Consider the following 13,707-nt stretch of genomic DNA (forward strand, 5'->3'; position numbering starts at 1 on the left):
AATTACCATTTTGCCCTTAGACGTATGACATTTTCTTAATTCCATTGACTCTAACATGTCCCAAATAATTATTTAAGCCTACAAAAATTTTCCCATATTTTTATTTGGCTTAAATCGATGAATTTTAAATTAATTTTTAAACATAACATATTAACGCGCTTTAATCCCGAATTAAACCAAACCTTAGCATAAAATTCCCAAATTAAAAACTTAGACTTCTTATAATTATTTGACTTTAAATATAATTTTTCATAATTTAATTAAGCTTAAATCTAGCGTTTCAATTAATTCTGTAATTAACGTTTCATGTTGCGACTAAATCCCGGATTAAATCCAAAACTCATTATTTTGATCCGAAGCTTACCAAATTCCTTAAAATATCCCAAAACATATTTAAAAGCATCCCTAGACGTAAACTCGAGCCCATTTTATAACTTAACCGAATTGTTTTAAAACTTGGACCGGTGTCCCGGTTTTAAGCCGAATCGACTCGAAACTTAACCGTATTTTTCCCAACTTTTTACCACACCTAATAAACACTTAAAAGGCCTTATAAACATCCAGACCCGTCGCTTAAAACCATTCGATCAGGCCTTACAAGATGCTGGAAATCAGCCTCTTCCCCTTTCGCCTACCCTACTACACTACCTCCCTATTCTCGCGTCTTAGCCCAACACCGATGGAACCAGGCACGTATCAGCCTTTCCTAGACCACCATAGGGCTCCCCTGAACCTACTGCACCCACGCCATCAGCCTCATGCATCAGGCGTAGATCACCCTATCGCTACACTCCCCACAACACCAATCGAACCCAACTCGTCCAACTCTTCCCTTGCGGCTTCTAGGACAAGACCAGCAGCGTTCGTGCATTTCCAGACCATGGTTAAGACCCACCAGAGTCTATTCAAGGTCTAGAGTCGCCCTTGCACCACCAAACTTCACCTACCCACCGATCTAGACAAAGAAAACGAGAAACCCCAAGCCGCTACACATCTCGGCCTTCACTCCAAACCTACCGAACCTTACACCAGCCTCATGACTCCACTAACCTGCTCTAAACAGTCCCTTAGCATCAAAAAAACGGCAGCCTCCTTGCACAATTCAAGAAAATGTGAGACTTGAAACAAAAAGAATGCAATAAACACAAGAAAATCAAAGATCTTCCATAGACAAGCTTGGATCGAAACTTTTCATGCATGAACACCAAACTCAGTATATAAAACGTGTATGATGCAGAAGAATGATATAGAGCGTGCCTGGTGAAAATATTTCGCAAGAAAACCGAAGAACGAACGTCGGGAATCAAGTCGGAGAATTTTCTTACGCCTTGAATGGAAATGGCCGTGCTTTTAGCTGCTGGGATTTCTATGAAAATGTTGAGATGGGATTGAGGGTGTCGGCTGATTGGGGAGGGTAATGTTAGGTGTAGTGGGTCCTTAGGGATTTATTATGTAGTTAATTAAAATATAATAGGCCATAAGTTGTTAATTAAAGATTTAAAAAGGATTTTAAGCCCAACAAGCTTAAAAGTAGTCTCATTAAGTCCAAACACACTCCCGAAAAATATTTCGTGGTGTAAAGTTTTTGAAAATATTAGCCGAACCCTCAAAAAATCCCCCGATTCGATAAAATTTGCTTACCGGGTAAAAATAAAATTCTGCGGATAAAAATACCAAATAAATCTCAATTCTTGAAAAATACCTTTAAAACATCTTATATTAATTAATAGAACTTAATCGTGTAATAAAAATATTTTTCTTGAAAATTCTCCGGTCTCTGATCCTCGTTCGAGAGCGAAATGCAACTTAAAAACCTTAATGCATGAACTTATAAAATGTATGGAATAAATTCTACCATGCATGAATTATGCATAAAATGCATAAAAATAATTAAACACAATTTAATAAAATAAAAATAAATTTTATGCTTTAAAAGAATTTAATGAAATACCAAAGAATTTAATAATTTGCATGCATGTGGTTTACGTGGACTTTTCGATTTTCGGGACGTTACAATCTTCTCCCCTTAAATTGAATTTCGTCCGCGAAATTCGCTTATCCTTGATAATCACAAAGTTTAGACTCTTAATTCTAGAATCTCAATATTCCACGTTTCCGCTGCGCTACTGTGATAAAATAATAAATCTTAGGATGTACTTATGTCTCCTCAATCCTAATTATTTTGTCTATTGAAATCCTTATTTGCGAATTGCAACCTAGAACGACTTATTGCGACTTAGTTCTATTCTACTCATGCCTCAAATTCCGACTTTTCTCAAACTTCCCAATATTAGAAATGGCAGTTCGAATTTTATTTCGTCTTACTTTTCTTATACTATACCCGTAATGTTCATCAACTTATTACATTATCATTTATGCAACTTAAGAAATCTTAACACCAAGATTTTACTGATCGACTTATATCTTCGGTGATACACTTAAAAGTTAAACCTTATCTCAAACCCATAATGATATTCGCCTAAGATCCTTGAATCGAATCTTTATCTTATAGCACCAAACTTACGTAACTTAATTATTTACAAGTACATCCCAAATATTAAATTGTTGCAAATCTTTAAATTCGAGTAGCGTTAATCCATAAAACTATCGAACTTCTACCTAATTAATAAAACACTTCTATCATCAATCACATGCTTAAACTATTTTCTTCCCAATTACAATTTAGTTGAGGCTTAAGGCCCTTGGACTTTCCTCGTTGAAATGAATGTTGCATTCTTACGTATTCTCAATGCTTCATACATACTAGCGTATAAAACTTATTAAGTCATCCCATGGGAGCCTTAGACTAACTCTAATAAATCAACTTCACTTATACTCCATAGAGTTCTAGAATCCCCATATCAAGCTTTTTAGATTTCTCACTCGATAAAAATCTTAATATTCATTAATTGATAACTTATGTTGAACACAACTAATTCTTTTTTATTATTATTATTATTATTTTTTCACCCAAAATTTCCGTATGAACACGTATTCCATAAACTTAAAATTCAAGCTTACGCGACCCAAATAGTATTAGATAACATAATTCCAACACACATATTCACTTATTCTCAAGTTTCTTAATAACTTACCAAAAATTCCTCAAGACGAGGTGTCTACCTCAATTCTTACATGCATCTATCGAGTAACCTAACCATCAAACATACCCAACTTTCTAGAAAAATTTAAATTCCAACAAAGATATAATTTTAACTCTTAAGATCATGATTAAAACTTATGCTACATCAAACCTTAAGTCCTCAAAAATAAGTTAACTTAATGTCTAATCTTGTAACTTGACTAAATGATCACTTTACCTTAAATTGTTATCACTCTAAATTCTTAATTTTTTTCCATTGTCTTATTCCATTAACATTTAGATTTTCAAGCCCAATATTGAATCATCCTACAATGCCCTTGATTGTCATTCCTTATTACATTATAACCCAGATTATAACCAAGTTCTAATATCTCTTCAAGCTCAAATCACCGAAAAGTCTTATCATTTAAACCATTCAATTCTCACTTACTGCTAAACAAATCCCTAAATTTCTTAAAAATTTCAAAATTAGTTCTTACTTTCCTCGAATATTATCCGAATTTGTTCTTAATCTCGAGAATCCAAAAATTACCCATTAGTTCTTGGCGTTCCTAATCCCATTTTATAGGTGTCTCGTAACATAAAATTCAATAATCTTAACTTTATTAGACCTAAGATCAATTCTCATAACCTCGAAAATTACTGATTTTACCCAAGTGTTCCTCAAAATTTCGAATTTTAATCCTCAAAATTTCAAAATTTAATATTTGGTCCTTAAAATTGTCAAAGATTACAATTTTGGCCTTATAACTCCTCGAAATTTGCATTTTTTTTCCATAAAATTTTCGACTTTGACTCATTAAACCTTAAAATTCTCAAAACTAAAAATTTAATCCCAAAGTTTGGTAAATTCGAAATAGTCCCTTAGAATTTTATTGTTGCCTCAGGTCCTCAATTATTGGTTATTACAATTAGGTCCTTTAAATTCTCAATCAATTCAATTAAATCCTTAGGTCCCATTAGGTAGAGCATGCATCCTAAATAAATTCTACGTTTTTATACTTACAAAGATCGTCGTAGTTTTCGAATCATTAATCCTTGTATGGATTCATCAAAAATTAATTCAACTAGCAACCACGAACTATCAATAATTTCTTAGAAATTCTACAAGTCCCAAAAGCATTCATAACTTTCAAGATTAACTTATTACCCCAAAGAGTAGAACATCAGTACTTCTAACCTAAAAATCGGTATAATCAAATCATTATCCACTTCTCCTAAAGACCAATATTCGAATTCTTAGACACGTCCAATTCCAAACGTAACCAACATGCAATTTAATCTAGTTTTTAAAACAGTAAATCCTTAAATCATAAAAGCAGTTAAACATATACCATAAATCATCATAAAGCGTAAATCATGTTAACATGCAGGTGATATGAGTGAAACATTGAAAACATTGAAATCATAAAAGCTTACAGACTTGAGGCTTGAAAACTGAGCTGCAGAAACTGGCGGTGGCTCAACCCTATACATGGCCCTTGCTCTGATACCAACTGTAACGTCTCACTCATTTTTAAAATTCTACTGGACATTTTTTTTAAATAAAAGCTCGCATTTTCGAAATAACATTTAAAATAATCGTAATAATTTGACAGTAAAAAAATAACCAAACTCATCTACAATCATACGAAAACATAAAATAATAAAAATCTTAAAATCATCAACGTGTGAAAATATTCATTTCCTCTCAATCTCATAAATCGTAATGCGGAAAACATGTGGTCCTCGGGTCGTGTCATCGCACCAGGTCTGCCTACTCAGAGTTCGGCACCTATAGTCTCCTCAACATTTAGCTCACCTGCATCACACACGCCTAGTGAGTCTAAAGAATCAACACACCTATACCAGGAATAACAAGTACATATACATAGCACACAACAGTGAAAAATATCATACTCAACATATCTTTCATGAACTTAAAAGCATAACATAAACGTGTATTGTAAAATCATAATGCCAACATACCTTTCATAAACTTTAAAACATGAATATAAACATGTCGTATCAAATCATATCGTATTAAATCATGTCATCATAAACTTAAACATTTTCTTTTTAACTGAATTCAGTTCATTAGTTGTGACTTTCGTATCAGCTCTATCGTATCAGCTCTATCGATGGATCCATCTATAAAACCGTGGTACCCGGCGGCGGGGACATCAGAGCATTACCCGTCCACTGAGCCTTGGCCTCAGCTCATCATATCTCATATCATGTCAATGGAAATACGATCGTCGGGCTCCCTCTGGGGCCTTCTCCCGTAAACGGGCTCCCTCTAGGGCCTTTTCCCTCACGATATCTCCAATCGTATCATCGTATACATATACATCATCAGTCACAACCAACTCCCATCCTTCAAAAACATCATGATATTCACCACTTAATAAAAACATGCATATACGTAATTTTTCCTTTAAACCAAGCATGCAACGTATATTTTCATAAAATCTTAAAAATCGTGATCATGATGCATAAAACTTTAAAATATAGTAAATTTGTGCTCATGGCGCTGCCAGGACCAACATCTAACCCCGGGTGCAAAATGACCATTTTGCCTCTGGAAACCCAAAAATTACCATTTTGCCCTTAGACGTAAAATTTCACGTTTTTGACATTTTCTTAATTCCATTGACTCTAACATGTCCCAAATAATTATTTAAGCCTACAAAAATTTTCCCATATTTTTATTTGGCTTAAATCGATGAATTTTAAATTAATTTTTAAACATAACATATTAACGCGCTTTAATCCCGAATTAAACCAAACCTTAGCATAAAATTCCCAAATTAAAAACTTAGACTTCTTAGAATTATTTGACTTTAAGTATAATTTTTCATAATTTAATTAAGCTTAAATCTAGCGTTTCAATTAATTCTGTATTTAACGTTTCGTGTTGCGACTAAATCCCGGATAAATCCAAAACTCATTATTTTGATCCAAAGCTTACCAAATTCCTTAAAATATCCCAAAACATATTTAAAAGCATCCCTAGACGTAAACTCGAGCCCATTTTATAACTTAACCGAATTGTTTTAAAACTTGGACCGGTGTCCCGGTTTTAAGCCGAATCGACTCGAAACTTAACCGTATTTTTCCCAACTTTTTACCACACCTTATAAACACTTAAAAGGCCTTATAAACATCCAGACCCGTCGCTTAAACCATTCGATCAGGCCTTACAATATGCTGGAAATCAGCCTCTTCCCCTTTCACCTACCCTACTACACTACCTCCCTATTCTCGCGTCTTAGCCAAACACCGATGGAACCAGGCACGTCTCAGCCTTTCCTAGACCACCATAGGGCTCCCCTAAACCTACTGCACCCACCCCATCAGCCTCATGCATCAGGCGTAGATCACCCTATCGCTACACTCCCCACAACACCAATCGAACCCAACTCGTCCAACTCTTCCCTTGCGGCTTCTAGGACAAGACCAGCAGCGTTCGTGCATTTCCAGACCATGGTTCAGACCCACCAGAGTCTATTCAAGGTCTAGAGTCGCCCTTGCACCACCAGACTTTACCTACCCACCGATCTAGACAAAGAAAACGAGAAACCCCAAGCCGCTACACATCTCGGCCTTCACTCCAAACCTACCGAACCTTACACCAGCCTCATGACTCCACTAACCTGCTCTAAACAATCCCTTAGCATCAACAAAACGGCAGCCTCCTTGCACAATTCAAGAAAATGTGAGACTTGAAACAAAAAGAATGCAATAAACACAAGAAAATCAAAGATCTTCCATAGACAAGCTTGGATCGAAACTTTTCATGCATGAACACCAAACTCAGTATATAAAACCTGTATGATGCAGAAGAATGATATAGAGCGTGCCTGGTGAAAATATTTCGCAAGAAAACCGAAGAACGAGCGTCGGGAATCAAGTCGGAGAATTTTCTTACGCCTTGAATGGAAATGGCCGTGCTTTCAGCTGCTGGGATTTCTATGAAAATGTTGAGATGGGATTGAGGGTGTCGGTTGATTGGGGAGGGTAATGTTAGGTGTAGTGGGTCCTTAGGGATTTATTATGTAGTTAATTAAAATATAATAGGCCATAAGTTGTTAATTAAAGATTTAAAAAGGATTTTAAGCCCAACAAGCTTAAAAGTAGTCTCATTAAGTCCAAACACACTCCCGAAAAATATTTCGTGGTGTAAAGTTTTTGAAAATATTAGCCGAACCCTCAAAAAATCTCCCGATTCGATAAAATTTGCTTACCGGGTAAAAATAAAATTCTGCGGATAAAAATACCAAATAAATCTCAATTCTTGAAAAATACCTTTAAAACATCTTATATTAATTAATAGAACTTAATCGTGTAATAAAAATATTTTTCTTGAAAATTCTCCGGTTTCTGATCCTCGTTCGAGAGCGAAATGCAACTTAAAAACCTTAATGCATGAACTTATAAAATGTATGGAATAAATTCTACCATGCATGAATTATGCATAAAATGCATAAAAATAATTAAACACAATTTAATAAAATAAAAATACATTTTATGCTTTAAAAGAATTTAATGAAATACCAAAGAATTTAATAATTTGCATGCATGTGGTTTACGTGGACTTTCAGATTTTCGGGACGTTACAATCTTCCTCCCTTAAATTGAATTTCGTCCGCGAAATTCGCTTATCCTTGATAATCACAAAGTTTAGACTCTTAATTCTAGAATCTCAATATTTCACGTTTCCGCTGCGCTACTGTGATAAAATAATAAATCTTAGGATGTACTTATGTCTCCTCAATCCTATTTATTTTGCCTATTGAAATCCTTATTTGCGAATTGCAACCTAGAACGACTTATTGCGACTTAGTTCTATTCTACTCATGCCTCAAATTCCGACTTTTCTCAAACTTCCCAATATTAGAAATGGCAGTTCGAATTTTATTGCGTCTTACTTTTCTTATACTATACCCGTAATGTTCATCAACTTATTACATTATCATTTATGCAACTTAAGAAATCTTAACACCAAGATTTTACTGATCGACTTATATCTTCGGTGATACACTTAAAAGTTAAACCTTATCTCAAACCCATAATGATATTCGCCTAAGATCCTTGAATCGAATCTTTATCTTATAGCACCAAACTTACGTAACTTAATTATTTACAAGTACATCCCAAATATTAAATTGTTGCAAATCTTTAAATTCGAGTAGCGTTAATCCATAAAACTATCGAACTTCTACCTAATTAATAAAACACTTCTATCATCAATCACATGCTTAAACTATTTTCTTCCCAATTACAATTTAGTTGAGGCTTAAGGCCCTTGGACTTTCCCCGTTGAAATGAATGTTGCATTCTTACGTATTCTCAATGCTTCATACATACTAGCGTATAAAACTTATTAAGTCATCCCATGGGAGCCTTAGACTAACTCTAATAAATCAACTTCACTTATACTCCATAGAGTTCTAGAATCCCCATATCAAGCTTTTTAGATTTCTCACTCGATAAAAATCTTAATATTCATTAATTGATAACTTATGTTGAACACAACTAATTCTTTTTTATTATTATTATTATTATTTTTTCACCCAAAATTTCCGTATTAACACGTATTCCATAAACTTAAAATTCAAGCTTACGCGACCCAAATAGTATTAGATAACATAATTCCAACACACATATTCACTTATTCTCAAGTTTCTTAATAACTTACCAAAAATTCCTCAAGACGAGGTGTCTACCTCAATTCTTACATGCATCTATCGAGTAACCTAACCATCAAACATACCCAACTTTCTAGAAAAATTTAAATTCCAACAAAGATATAATTTTAACTCTTAAGATCATGATTAACACTTATGCTACATCAAACCTTAAGTCCTCAAAAATAAGTTAACTTAATGTCTAATCTTGTAACTTGACTAAATGATCACTTTACCTTAAATTGTTATCATTCTAAATTCTTAATTTTTTTCATTGTCTTATTCCATTAACATTTAGATTTTCAAGCCCAATATTGAATCATCCTACAATGCCCTTGATTGTCATTCCTTATTACATTATAACCCAGATTATAACCAAGTTCTAATTATCTCTTCAAGCTCAAATCACCGAAAAGTCTTATCATTTAAACCATTCAATTCTCACTTACTGCTAAACAAATCCCTAAATTTCTTAAAAATTTCAAAATTAGTTCTTACTTTCCTCGAATATTATCCGAATTTGTTCTTAATCTCGAGAATCCAAAAATTACCCATAAGTTCTTGGCGTTCCTAATCCCATTTTATAGGTTTCTCGTAACATAAAATTCAATAATCTTAACTTTATTAGACCCAAGATCAATTCTCATAACCTCGAAAATTACTGATTTTACCCAAGTGTTCCTCAAAAGTTCGAATTTTAATCCTCAAAATTTCAAAATTTACAATTTGGTCCTTAAAATTGTCAAAGATTACAATTTTGGCTTTATAACTCCTCGAAATTTGCATTTTTTTTCCATAAAATTTTCGACTTGGCCTCATTAAACCTTAAAATTCTCAAAACTAAAAATTTAATCCCAAAGTTTGGACCCTTAGAATTTTATTGTTGCACTCAGGTCCTCAATTATTGGTTATTACAATTAGGTCTTTTAAATTCTCAATCAATTCAATTAAATCCTTAGGTCCCATTAGGTAGAGCATGCATCCTAAATAAATTCTACGTTTTTATACTTACAAAGATCGTCGTAGTTTTCGAATCATTAATCCTTGTATGGATTCATCAAAAATTAATTCAACTAGCAACCACGAACTATCAATAATTTCTTAGAAATTCTACAAGTCCCAAAAGCATTCATAACTTTCAAGATTAACTTATTACCCCAAAGAGTAGAACATCAGTACTTCTAACCTAAAAATCGGTATAATCAAATCATTATCCACTTCTCCTAAAGACCAATATTAGAATTCTTAGACACGTCCAATTCCAAACGTAACCAACATGCAATTTAATCTAGTTTTTAAAACAGTAAATCCTTAAATCATAAAAGCAGTTAAACATATACCATAAATCATCATAAAGCGTAAATCATGTTAACATGCAGGTGATATGAGTAAAACATTGAAAACATTGAAATCATAAAAGCTTACAGACTTGAGGCTTGAAGACTGAGCTGCAGAAACTGGCGGTGGCACAACCCTATACATGGCCCTTGCTCTGATACCAACTGTAACGTCTCACTCATTTTTAAAATTCTACTGGACATTTTATTTAAATAAAAGCTCGCATTTTCGAAATAACATTTAAAATAATCGTAATAATTTGACAGTAAAAAAATAACCAAACTCATCTACAATCATACGAAAACATAAACTAATAAAAATCTTAAAATCATCAACGTGTGAAAATATTCATTTCCTCTCAATCTCATAAATCGTAATGCGGAAAACATGTGGTCCTCGGGTCGTGTCATCGCACCAGGTCTGCCTACTCAGAGTTCGGCACCTATAGTCTCCTCAACATTTAGCTCACCTGCATCACACACGCCTAGTGAGTCTAAAGAATCAACACACCTATACCAGGAATAACAAGTACATATACATAGCACACAACAGTGAAAAATATCATACTCAACATATCTTTCATTAACTTAAAAGCATAACATAAACGTGTATTGTAAAATCATAATGCCAACATACCTTTCATAAACTTTAAAACATGAATATAAACATGTCGTATCAAATCATATCGTATTAAATCATGTCATCATAAACTTAAACATTTTCTTTTTAACTGAATTCAGTTCATTAGTTGTGACTTTCGTATCAGCTCTATCGTATCAGCTCTATCGATGGATCCATCTATAAAACCGTGGTACCCGACGGCGGGGACATCAGCGACAACATTACCCGTCCACTGAGCCTTGGCCTCAGCTCATCATATCTCATATCATGTCAATGGAAATACGATCGTCGGGCTCCCTCTGGGGCCTTCTCCCGTAAACGGGCTCCCTCTAGGGCCTTTTCCCTCACGATATCTCCAATCCTATCATCGTATACATATACATCGTCAGTCACAACCAACTCCCATCCTTCAAAAACATCATGATATTCACCACTTAATAAAAACATGCATATACGTAATTTTTCCTTTAAACCAAGCATGCAACGTATATTTTCATAAAATCTTAAAAATCGTGATCATGATGCATAAAACTTTAAAATATAGTAAATTTGTGCTCATGGCGCTGCCAGGACCAACATCTAACCTCGGGTGCAAAATGACCATTTTGCCCCTGGAAACCCAAAAATTACCATTTTGCCCTTAGACGTAAAATTTCACGTTTTTGACATTTTCTTAATTCCATTGACTCTAACATGTCCCAAATAATTATTTAAGCCTACAAAAATTTTCCCTTATTTTTATTTGTCTTAAATCGATGAATTTTAAATTAATTTTTAAACATAACATATTAACGCGCTTTAATCCCGAATTAAACCAAACCTTAGCATAAAATTCCCAAATTAAAAACTTAGACTTCTTATAATTATTTGACTTTAAATATATTTTTTCATAATTTAATTAAGCTTAAATCTAGCGTTTCAATTAATTCTGTAATTAACGTTTCGTGTTGCGACTAAATCCCGGATTAAATCCAAAACTCATTATTTTGATCCGAAGCTTACCAAATTCCTTAAAATATTCCAAAACATATTTAAAAGCATCCCTAGACGTAAACTCGAGCTCATTTTATAACTTAACCGAATTGTTTTAAAACTTGGACCGGTGTCCCGGTTTTAAGCCGAATCGACTCGAAACTTAACCGTATTTTTCCCAACTTTTTACCACACCTAATAAACACTTAAAAGGTCTTATAAACATCCAGACCCGTTGCTTAAACCATTCGATCAGGCCTTACAAGATGCTGGAAATCAGCCTCTTCCCCTTTCGCCTACCCTACTACACTACCTCCCTATTCTCGCGTCTTAGCCCAACACTGATGGAACCAGGCACGTCTCAGCCTTTCCTAGACCACGATAGGGCTCCCCTGAACCTAATGCACCCATGCGATCAGCCTCATGCATCAGGCGTAGATCACCCTATCGCTACACTCCCCACAACACCAATCGAACCCAACTCGTCCAACTCTTCCCTTGCGGCTTCTAGGACAAGACCAGCAGCGTTCGTGCATTTCCAGACCATGGTTCAGACCCACCAGAGTCTATTCAAGGTCTAGAGTCGCCCTTGCACCACCAGACTTCACCTACCCACCGATCTAGACAAAGAAAACGAGAAACCCCAAGCCGCTACACATCTCGGCCTTCACTCCAAACCTACCGAACCTTACACCAGCCTCATGACTCCACTAACCTGCTCTAAACAGTCCCTTAGCATCAACAAAACGGCAGCCTCCTTGCACAATTCAAGAAAATGTGAGACTTGAAACAAAAAGAATGCAATAAACACAAGAAAATCAAAGATCTTCCATAGACAAGCTTGGATCGAAACTTTTCATGCATGAACACCAAACTCAGTATATAAAACCTGTATGATGCAGAAGAATGATATAGAGCGTGCCTGGTGAAAATATTTCGCAAGAAAACCGAAGAACGAGCGTCGGAAATCAAGTCGGAGAATTTTATTACGCCTTGAATGAAAATGGCCGTGCTTTCAGCTGCTAGGATTTCTATGAAAATTTTGAGATGGGAGTGAGGGTGTCGGATGATTGGGGAGGGTAATGTTAGGTGTAGTGGGTCCATAGAGATTTATTATGTAGTTAATTAAAATATAATAGGCCATAAGTTTCTAATTAAAGATTTAAAAAGAATTTTAAGCCCAACAAGCTTAAAAGTAGTCTCATTAAGTCCAAACACACTCCCGAAAAATATTTCGTGATGAAAAGTTTTTAAAAATATTAGTCGAAGCCTCAAAAAGTCCCCTGATTCGATAAAATTTGCTTACCGGGTAAAAATAAAATTCTGCAGATAAAAATACCCAATAAATCTCAATTCTTGAAAAACACCTTTAAAACATCTTGTATTAATTAATAGAACTTAATCGTGTAATAAAAATAATTTTCTTGAAAATTCTCCGGTCTCTGATCCTCGTTCAAGAGCGAAATGCAAATTAAAAACCTTAATGCATGAACTTATAAAATGTATGGAATAAATTCTACCATGCATGAATTATGCATAAAATGCATAAAAATAATTAAACACAATTTAATAAAATAAAAATACATTTTATGCTTTAAAATAATTTAATGAAATACCAAAGAATTTAATAATTTGCATGCATGTGGTTTACGTGGACTTTTCGATTTTCGGGACGTTACACGCGGCACTGCTCTCGCCCAATCAGAACCAAGAAGTTAACCGTTCTGGCGCGATGCCAGAGCTAGGATGGGTGACCTCCCTGGAAAGTCCTCGTGTCGCGACCGTTTACGTAAATTATAGCTAAAACTGTTGAAATAATTGTTTTTAATAAGTTAACCATCTCCGGAGTAATCTGCGTCATACCCTTCCGCACAAAACCGGCTCACGACAACAAAAATCGCTAAATGATCCCAGAAAATTGAAAAAAAAATAAGAAGAATAAAATAACGAATGTAAAGCTATTATTATGCCTAGGATACGATAAAATAGAACCGGAATCGAATT

Source organism: Primulina tabacum, chromosome 10, assembly GCF_025594145.1.
Source record: "Primulina tabacum isolate GXHZ01 chromosome 10, ASM2559414v2, whole genome shotgun sequence".
NCBI lineage: Eukaryota > Viridiplantae > Streptophyta > Magnoliopsida > Lamiales > Gesneriaceae > Primulina > Primulina tabacum.